This window comes from Pteropus vampyrus, unplaced genomic scaffold (genome assembly GCF_000151845.1).
Source record: "Pteropus vampyrus isolate Shadow unplaced genomic scaffold, Pvam_2.0 Scaffold430, whole genome shotgun sequence".
NCBI lineage: Eukaryota > Metazoa > Chordata > Mammalia > Chiroptera > Pteropodidae > Pteropus > Pteropus vampyrus.
This window is the reverse complement of record NW_011889211.1, coordinates 25,627-34,383: the sequence shown is the minus strand read 5'-3', so window position 1 is coordinate 34,383 and position 8,757 is coordinate 25,627. Positions and strand designations below refer to the sequence as shown.

General features: G+C 59.7%; 1 protein-coding gene across 1 annotated transcript in view; it reads right to left on the bottom strand.

The window, feature by feature from the left end:
• NCOR2 (nuclear receptor corepressor 2) overlaps window positions 1-8,757 on the bottom strand; it is a 189,120-nt gene extending 180,363 nt beyond the window's left edge. The window contains exon 1 of the mRNA XM_023523892.1: window positions 8,726-8,757. The gene's annotated coding sequence lies outside the window, so the exon portion shown is untranslated. The remainder of the gene's footprint in view (window positions 1-8,725) is intronic.

Below are 8,757 nucleotides of genomic sequence, written 5' to 3'. Positions count from 1 at the left end.
CCTCTCAACACTCTGTGTCCTTCACCCACGGCCCCAGCTCAAGACCAAGACCCTGTGCTTGCCTGATTCCAAGGTCACTGGCCGTAGAGACGACCCACTGTCTACGTGACCCCGTCCCTCCTGCTTCTGGAGTGTCTGTCACTTTGGAGGAAGCACCAAGGAGGCCAGCGTGGCGGGGGCGGCATGAGCACGGGGAGCAGATCGGAAAGGGAAGCTGAGGGCACAGACTGCTGACATCCTCCCGCTGGTTGAAGTGGTCACAAGAGTCACCCGGAATCACCCCACACGTAATTCCCACCAGCACCCAAACCCCACGGACCTGGCCCGAGCCCCTGGAGGGGTTCCTGAATTCCACTGTGCTCCTCAACACCTACTCTGGGGCCCCCACCTCCATCCGGGCCCAGTGGCCTGGCGGAGACGCCCAGCCAGGCCCCGGGGCACGGGTCAGCATGTCCCTAGCCCCCCTTGACCCAGAGCGGGCTCGCCTCGTTAGCCTAACAAGCAGGGCCGGGTGCCGGGCAGTTTCCATGGCCATAGAGACACCACGGCAGCACCGGGCGATGCTCCCAGAGGGTCTGTGTGTTCAGGGTGGGGACAAGCGGGGACCTCCGAGGCACGCCCTCCCCACAGGCACCGTGGGGCCTGGCCTCTGGGACTTCTAGCTGACAGCATCTCCCAGAGAGGTCCCCCTGAGCCGCAAAGAAAACCCCTCTCCCCACCCACCGCCTCCCCTCCCCTCTCCTCCAGACTGGCCTGCCCAGAAGTCACGCCAACGTAGCACATAGTGGCTGCAGGGGAGCCGGCCAAGGCAGATCAGCCTCCAAGGCAATGAGAAGGGTCCAGACTTCGTGCAAGTGGTAAGACGCCCTGCGAGGCCCTGAGTGAGGTCAAGTCACTGGCCTGCTGTGGCCTCCCCAGCAGCTCCATGCAGAGAAGGGCCTGGGAGCAGGCCTGACTCGGGACACCCGGGAAGAGGCTATGCGGGCACTGGACGACCCCCACATCTCTGGCCTCTGTCTCACACTCTGGGAGGAAGCCCAGCAGGGGGTCTGGGGTGAGGGAGGAGGACCCAGGGCCTCGTGGGGACAGATCGGGTTCGAGACCCCTTTGGGATTTCCATGAGCAACGAGGACTGAGGAGGTCTGCCTGGCCCAAGGGGTGGCTCTCTGGGTTTGTGAGCCGTGGACAGAGGGGAGAGGGGCCAGGACACAGCCTGACGCGTGCCTCAAATGTCCCCTCAGCTCCCCGTGCCTCACCACGTGCTCCGAGCTCACGTGTCATCTGTCGCCCCATTTCACTGCTGGGGAAGCCGGGGAGCAATGCACAGAGGCTCCGGTGCGGGTCCTACACCGTACGCACAGCCTCCAAGAGGCAGACACAGGACTCAGACCCGTGGCTCATCTGAGCCCGGTTCACAAGCCCTGAGACGCAAAAACTGATCACCAGAAACCAGGCCAGCCCCGGGAGGCGCGAGGTGGCGCCTGAGAGAGACTGGCCCCCATGCGCCCTGGAGCCTCCCGGCCCCCAGCACGGTCGTAGGTCTCACCGGATTCCACTCCCAACAGCCTGTCCCGGGCCCCTTTTCTCCCCCGCTTCCTTCTCGGCTCAAAGAAAACATCCCAGGTCGACAGAGGGAAGCAGACACGTCCGAAAGCACCAGCGCAGCGTCCAGGTTGGTCCCCCGGTGTGGACGCACCTGCAGGGTCGCCACTGCAACCATCCAAGACCCCTGGCCTCCGGTCCCGGATATGGAACAGGCTGAGTGACTCTCCACCCCGGGTGAGCTTGTCACCAGCCCCACTCGAAGGGCCTTCCCTCAAGCCAAGCGGCTCTCAAGGAACACGGGCCTCCAACAGGGACATCTTTCAAGGTCCGAGCCACTCCCTGTCACCTTCCCAAGACTGGCCCAAGATGGACATCCGAAGATCCGGCACTGACCTTGGTGAGGACGCTCCACGGGCCAGGCCTGGGCCCCTCCTGGAATCTTCTGTCCAGAGACCACCCAGCCGCCATCCACAGGCGCTCGGGGTAACAGGCAGAGAAACACCTTGCACGGTGTTTTCTTTACTCTTGCTCACTCGTCTGGCCCACTCCAGCCCGCCCCTCTGGAGCGGAAAAACTTTTGGAATGCAAACGATAAGATAAAATCAGACAGCAAGGTCAAAGCAAAGGGAAAAAAAATCAGGGACAAACTAATCTGAAATCAGGATGAATTACGAAAAACCAAAACACAGACGAGACCAGCCTGCTGAAGGCACGCTGTAAATTTGGCTCCAAGCTTCCTACCGGCCAAAGCAAAGAGGGCAACAGGATGAGTTATAAGTAACTTTGCAAAAATTGTGAGAACTGGAGCATGCACTGTACAGGAGGGATTTTAGCCTCAGGCATCATATGAGGCCAAAACTCTTGCCAAAGGTCAGCCAGGCCTTAACCACTGCCCGTTTCCTGCTGCAATCTACAACAGCAAATGATAACCAACCATGAGCATCGCGCAACTCGGCAAGAGCCGTGAGCCGGGCCAGAAGGAGGGGCCCTCACAGTGTGACCCTCAAACTCACACTCCTCTCTCGGCCCCCATTCCCTCCACAGTGGAAACCCTGGGAGGTCACGCTGAATCTAAAAAAACGAGACAGCCCTCCGTCGGCGCCAGAACTGCCCTTTCTGTCACGGCTCCTCAGTCACACAGAGGGTCCTGGAAGGGATGGGCAGGGCTCCGTCCCAACAGAGCTTAATTCGCCAGCGCTGAAATTTGAATCTCGTATAATTTCACATGTCACAAAATTCTCTTCTTTTCATGTTTTCCAACCATAAAAAAATGTAAAAGCCATTGCCCATATACTGCATGAAATCAGGAGTGGGCTGGATCTGGTCGCAGTTTGTGGACCCCCTTGCTCTGTTCCAGAATGAACTCCAAGATGTCTTACAATGTAGGGCATGTGGTGTGGCACTATTTAGGCACTCGTTTTTAAAGGGAACGCACACGTCCCAGTTCCTCTAAGGTGGGCATATGGCCAGAGCATCTCAATGGGGACACTGCAGCCGTGTGCGCCTGCCCCAGGAGACAGAAGCTGGAGGGCCACAGATTTCCCCAGACACACAAGGGGGTGGGACAATAGTCTCTCTAAGCCTCCTGTGCTTGAGAGGTGACGCTCAGGGAAGGAAGTACAGACACTGAGCAAAGGCTTCCCAGAAGGCCAGCACCTGAAAACTGGCTTTTGGCCTTGAGTCAGCAGAGCAGGTGAGACACTGAAGCCACACTGCCCTATAGGGATGGTGGCCACTAGCCACCTGGGCTATTTAAATTTATTAAAATTAAGTAAAAATTAAAATTCCATTCCTCGGCTGCACTAGCCTCACGTCAAGTGCTCGATGCCACGTGGGGCTATGGAGGTGGTGTTGGACGGGGCGGATCTAGAATATTCCGCAGCACAACGGTCTCCTGGACGGAGCTGCTCCAGAGGCCGATGGGACGGGACAGGGTGGAGAGACTGGAGATGTCAGCAAAGCGGGGTCGAAAAGGGCGGAGGAGGCTGGTCCAGCACTGGGGAGCCCTGGGCTTTGTCTGGGACACAGGTCCGCGGTGAGGCGGGGTCTGCCAAAGTGACCGCGCTACGCTGACACCAGGCAGAGGAAAGGCAGATGCTGCGAGCCGGACCCGCTCCCACGCGCAATCTGTCCATCATCCACCCCTGCGCCATCTGATCGGGCAGCCACGAGCCATGGCCACATGTGTCCGTTCAAATTCAAGTTAATTAAAACGAAACAATTACCAGTGCGGTCACGCCAGCCCCATTCCCAGTGCTCAACGGCCACGTGGCCTGGTGGCTACGGCAGGGGACAGAAAAGATCTAGAACATTTCCCACCATCGAGAGAAAGCAACTGGACGGCACGGCTCCCAACGGCCCTCTTTCCCCACCTTAAGGATGAGGAAACTGAGGCCCGAAGGTCGGAGACGTCACTCGACTTATGAGCCGACGGAGGCAGGATTTGAACCCGAGCCTGACTTCGAAGGAGCCCTCTCTAGAACCGTCCCCCAGGAGGTCCCCTCTGTCCTCCCCACCAGCTCTGCGCCCTACTCTCCAGGCAGCCCGGCCCCAGCCCTCCCGGGTCCTGCACGGACGGACAACCTCAGCCTTCAGAGAAGGGAGCTGAGCACATCTGTGAAGCGCCGCCCAGCTGGACGGGAGGCGAATGCGCAATAAGCCCATGCCTGAGGCTCAGGCGAAGAGACGGTTCCCTTACAGCATCCTTCCCAGCAGCCCCTGAGATGGAGGAAGGGGTCGTGTCCCACCAGCCCGTGCGTGAGGATCTGGGTTGGGCAAATTCTATAGGCAAGCCATCGCTCTCCAGAGGGCTGAGCCAAAAGGGCAGCAGCTCCTGTGACATACGTCATGACACTGGATCCTGCCAACCAAGTCAGAGGCATCGCCATCATCGTCAGCAGCCCCATCTTAGAGAGGCTCAGGGAAGGTAAGTAACTTGCCAACGCTCACGCTTTCTGCCCCTTGATCCTCTCCACTACCCCGCAGGCGATGGCGATGCGACCATTTTATAGACCAGGACACCCAGATTCTGAGGGAAGCAGGGATGGCCCGTAGGCTCGCCACTTGCCCGTGGCTAAACTGGGAAATTACAAGGCTCGGCTGGCTGCCATCGTGCAGACTGCTAACTAAACACCGCCGGCCTGCACTCTCTTGTGTGTTTGAGATGACGCTTTACTGGTCTGCAAACCAAAAGACCCTTCCTCCAGGTCCGTAGCAGTAGGTAGGAGTAGGTCGTGCCGTTAAATAGAGATGACAGGATGATTTCAATCATCTTAAGCAAAAGTCACACCACAGTGAGACTTTGGGCTAGCCTGGCCCCCCTGACCTGTGTTGTGCCCTCATCTGGAAAATGGGAAAGGCAGTGTCCTCCCAGGACCTGTCAAGGTTCCAGCTACAAAGTCCCCCAGGGCTGCAGGCCAGCGTGGCGCTCACCTGGTGCAGGTTTCTGCAGCCCAGCTTTCCGCCATGCTAAATAATTCAAAGCCGTGTTTTCATTTCCAGATAAACACAGCCCTGTCGCCAAAAGGAATGCCAAATTTGCATGAATGTTTAAGATAAAATGAGACTTCAAAGAAATGCCAGGCCTGCCTCTGGCGCTGTCTCCCTCCTCAAATACCGGAGAGAACAAGTTCTCTGTATCCCGCCCCGAGGGGCAAATATCTTTAGGTGTTCAAATAAGAAACATAATTTCTTGATTCTATCCTCTCGAGCAGCTGCACAGAGCAGGTCTGCAGTAAATTCTTGCTGCACTGAGATGACCTTGAATAACCCCAGGTCTCACCACATCCAAACCGTGTGATCTTGGGCAAGTCACTTAACCTCTCTGTGCCTCCATTTCACCATCTGTAAAATGGGGTCATATCATAGCACTGACCTCACAGGGTGCTAACGGAGAGTAAACAAGTGGATGCCTGTTGGCTGCTGAACCTGGCACGTAGTGAGTGCTTTTTGCGTGTGTGTTGGCTGTAATTGTTACTGCATTAGATACACACGCACAGTATTTTCCAGCTCCTAGACCAAAAGTTAAGGTTGCTTTGTAAAGTCTCTTCCTCAGCACCAGGACCCTCAAAGGACATCAGATGACCTTTTCTGAGCACTGCTTCCCTGGGAACCCCCATTCCAACTTACGGGACAAGGCCTTTTAAGATAACGCCAATGGCCTGGTCTTCCCGAGGCAGCAGCCCAGGCTCAGGTCCCCTCCTGGTCCCCTCCCCTGGGTGCCTGGAGCAGGAATTACCAGCTCCTGCGAGCTCAGCTGTTTCCCTTGCAAGGAGCCCAGTCTCAGAGGTATCACCTGGGGAGGCTGCTGTGAGCTTTGAGGATGAAGAGGAAATAGAGAAGAAGGGATGGGTAGGGTCACACACACACGCGCACGCACGCACGCACGCACGCACACACGCACACACACACGCACACACACATACACACATGCACGCACGCACGCACACACAGGCTCTCGAACCCCTACTGCCAGGGGTAGCACTGAAGGTGGGGATTTTTGCCTTGGAGAGCTGCTGGGGGGAGGGAGGGTGACAGCCCGGCTCTCCTGCTTCTCACAGACAAGAGCCCCCTCAAGCTGTGTTAGGCGTAGGTGCGGACCCCCCCCCAAAAAAAATTCTGAGTGAACCACCAACTTCTCCACCCACAGGCCTCAGGTGGGGGGCGGGAACAAACAACCAGGCGCAGCCCCACCTCGCAGTGGGGGTCTGGGGGACCGGGCCAGCCTCCACATCCAGGCTGAATGGCGAGCCGCTGGGGGCCGGGACTCCTGGGGCGGCTTTCCCACGCGCCAGCCAGCGGGTGAGCGCCGGCCGCCAACCCGCACCCCCTCCGCCGGGAAAACAACCAGCCCCAACGTGGGGCTTTCCAGCATTTGCAGAGCCTGAGAAATCTTCAGGCGGCTCGTATGAGTGTTATTAATTGGAGGAAAAGAGCAGATTATGCCAAATAAATCCTTCCCACGTAGCCAAACCCTGGCCGGAGGAGGGAGGGGGGTGCGCGCAGACCCACGAGGGGTCTCCATCCCTCACCAGGGCCTGACAGCCACATTACCATTTACATGGATTCATCAATAGTATCGATCCCCCAGCAAGCGTAAATAGCTCAGTGGGAAGAGGCCAGGTCTGGGGGCCGCTCGCTCCCGCCCCCACGTCTGGGTACCGCAGACTCCCGGGGCAACCGGCGGCGGTGGCGGTAAATTTCCAAGCAGGGACATGGCAGCCGGCGCGGGGAAGCCAGACAGCGCCCCGGACGCCCTCGCCGCCGCCTCGCCGCCGCCTCGCTGCGCAGCGCCAGCTCCAGGCCCCTGCGCGCTCGCTCCGCGGACTCGCTCCGTGCATCCGTTGAATGGGCAGAAGGCATCCCCCGCCCTTCTCCATTCTCAAGGGGAAGAGCCGCGGGGCCGGAAAGAAGGCCCCCTCCCCTCTCCAAAGCCCCCACGCCCCAGGCGAAGTCTCACGCGATCTCCGGGCCACTGGATTCAAGGCCAAGTTCGAGAACCCAGGAATAACGACAACTGGTCAGGGACACATCTACAGACACCTTTCCATGTGTTATTACCCTCGGTTCTCACGACAACCCCTAAACTCGGTACCATTACTACCCCGCTTCGCAGATGAGACACCAGAGGCACTGAGAGGTTAAGGGTTTGTCCGGGGTCACGAGGTCGGTAAAGTGGCGAAAGTAAAACTCGAACCCAGGAAGTGGGGTTGCAGGGCCGGCTATGAATGGCCAGCTATCTCAGCTCACATCTCTCTCCCCCCAACCCCCAATCAAAAAAAAAAAAAAAAAGGCCACCCACGACGACGTACACAACAGGGCCCGGGGACGCCCTCCCAGCTCGCGCCCTGCCCCGGGAGCCCCTTAGATCAAAGCCGCGAGACCTAGATCTGGTTTAAAAAGGGCAAAGTCAAGGCCACAGACAACACAAGCCAACGTGCCCAGAACTCCCCCCGTCCAGCCCACTGGGATCCTCTCCCCGTCCCCCCTCCCTCCCTCCCTCACACATCCTTCCTCCAAATCTGCAAAAGGGGAAAAAAAAATAATCATAATAAAACCAGTTCTCACCAACAGGGGAGGGGGGAGGAGGAGGGGGAGGAAGGGAGGAGGCTGAGCCGACAGAAGAGATCCGCCTCCGCTGCCGGCGACAGACCCTCAGAGAGCCGGAGCGCGCGACAGGCGGCGGGAGGACACTCGCTTCCCCGGAAAATAAACCTACAATGTAAAAATAACGCCGGGCGCCCCACGCTAATTGGGCCCTGGCGACAGCGGCTCACAGGTACAGCGTGTCTCTCCCGCCGGCCCGCCTTGCCCTCTCCCTCCCTCGAGCTTTTTCCCGCAAGCGTCCGGGTTGGAGAAGGCGCTCCCCACGGGCCCCCTCCACTCCCAGCAGGTCTCTGGGGATGTTCCCCCCATAACTAAGGCCTAGGGCCCCCGGGTCCAGCCCAAGTGGGATCAGCTCTGAATCCCAACTTCCCAAACTAGTGGCATCCCAACTATCCGCACAGCCCGGGGGAGGGACCAGGAGGCGGCCCAATGAGGCGTCACCGGGCGCGGGAGGCAGGCCCAGACACCAGGAACACCGGCAGCGGGGGAGGGGGGAACAAGAGGCGCCTCTCCCCGGGGTACCCCCGCCCAGCGTTCTCTGGTCCCTTGCCCGGGAGCGCTCGCGGCCAGCGTCCCCCCCACACAAGCTGGCAGGAACCCCCCCCCCGCGCCATGTACCCTTCCACAGCAGCCAGGCCGGGGAGCGGGGGTGCCATCTCCAGGAGCTCCCCAAACCTGCTCTGCCCGCTGAAAAATAAGGCGCACTGTCTCTCCCCTAGCCTGGGGCTGCTACGGAAGGAGAGAGGCGCATGGCGGCCATGCCCCAGGGCTGGGGCACACGGTGGGGGGCTGCCTTCCGTACTTCCAGGACGCCCCCCACGCCACTTCCCTCCTTCCCGCCGCCTCGCTGGGGAGCTGGAGTTCCCCTAAGTTCCCTGGCGCCCCCACGCATGCGGGCCGCAGCGTCGATGGGGCGCCTCGCTCCCCAGTAGGCCACCCCCCAAGAGCGCCAACTCGGGAGTGCAGGGGCCCCGCCAACTCCGCCGCGTGCGCCACCCGCTCTTCCACGGATCCCCCGGAAGCGCGCCCCGCGCCTCCCTCCAGCCTTCCGCGGAGACCCCCGACCCCGACTCACCTCGCGGAGGTGGCGGCGGCGGCGCCTGGGCT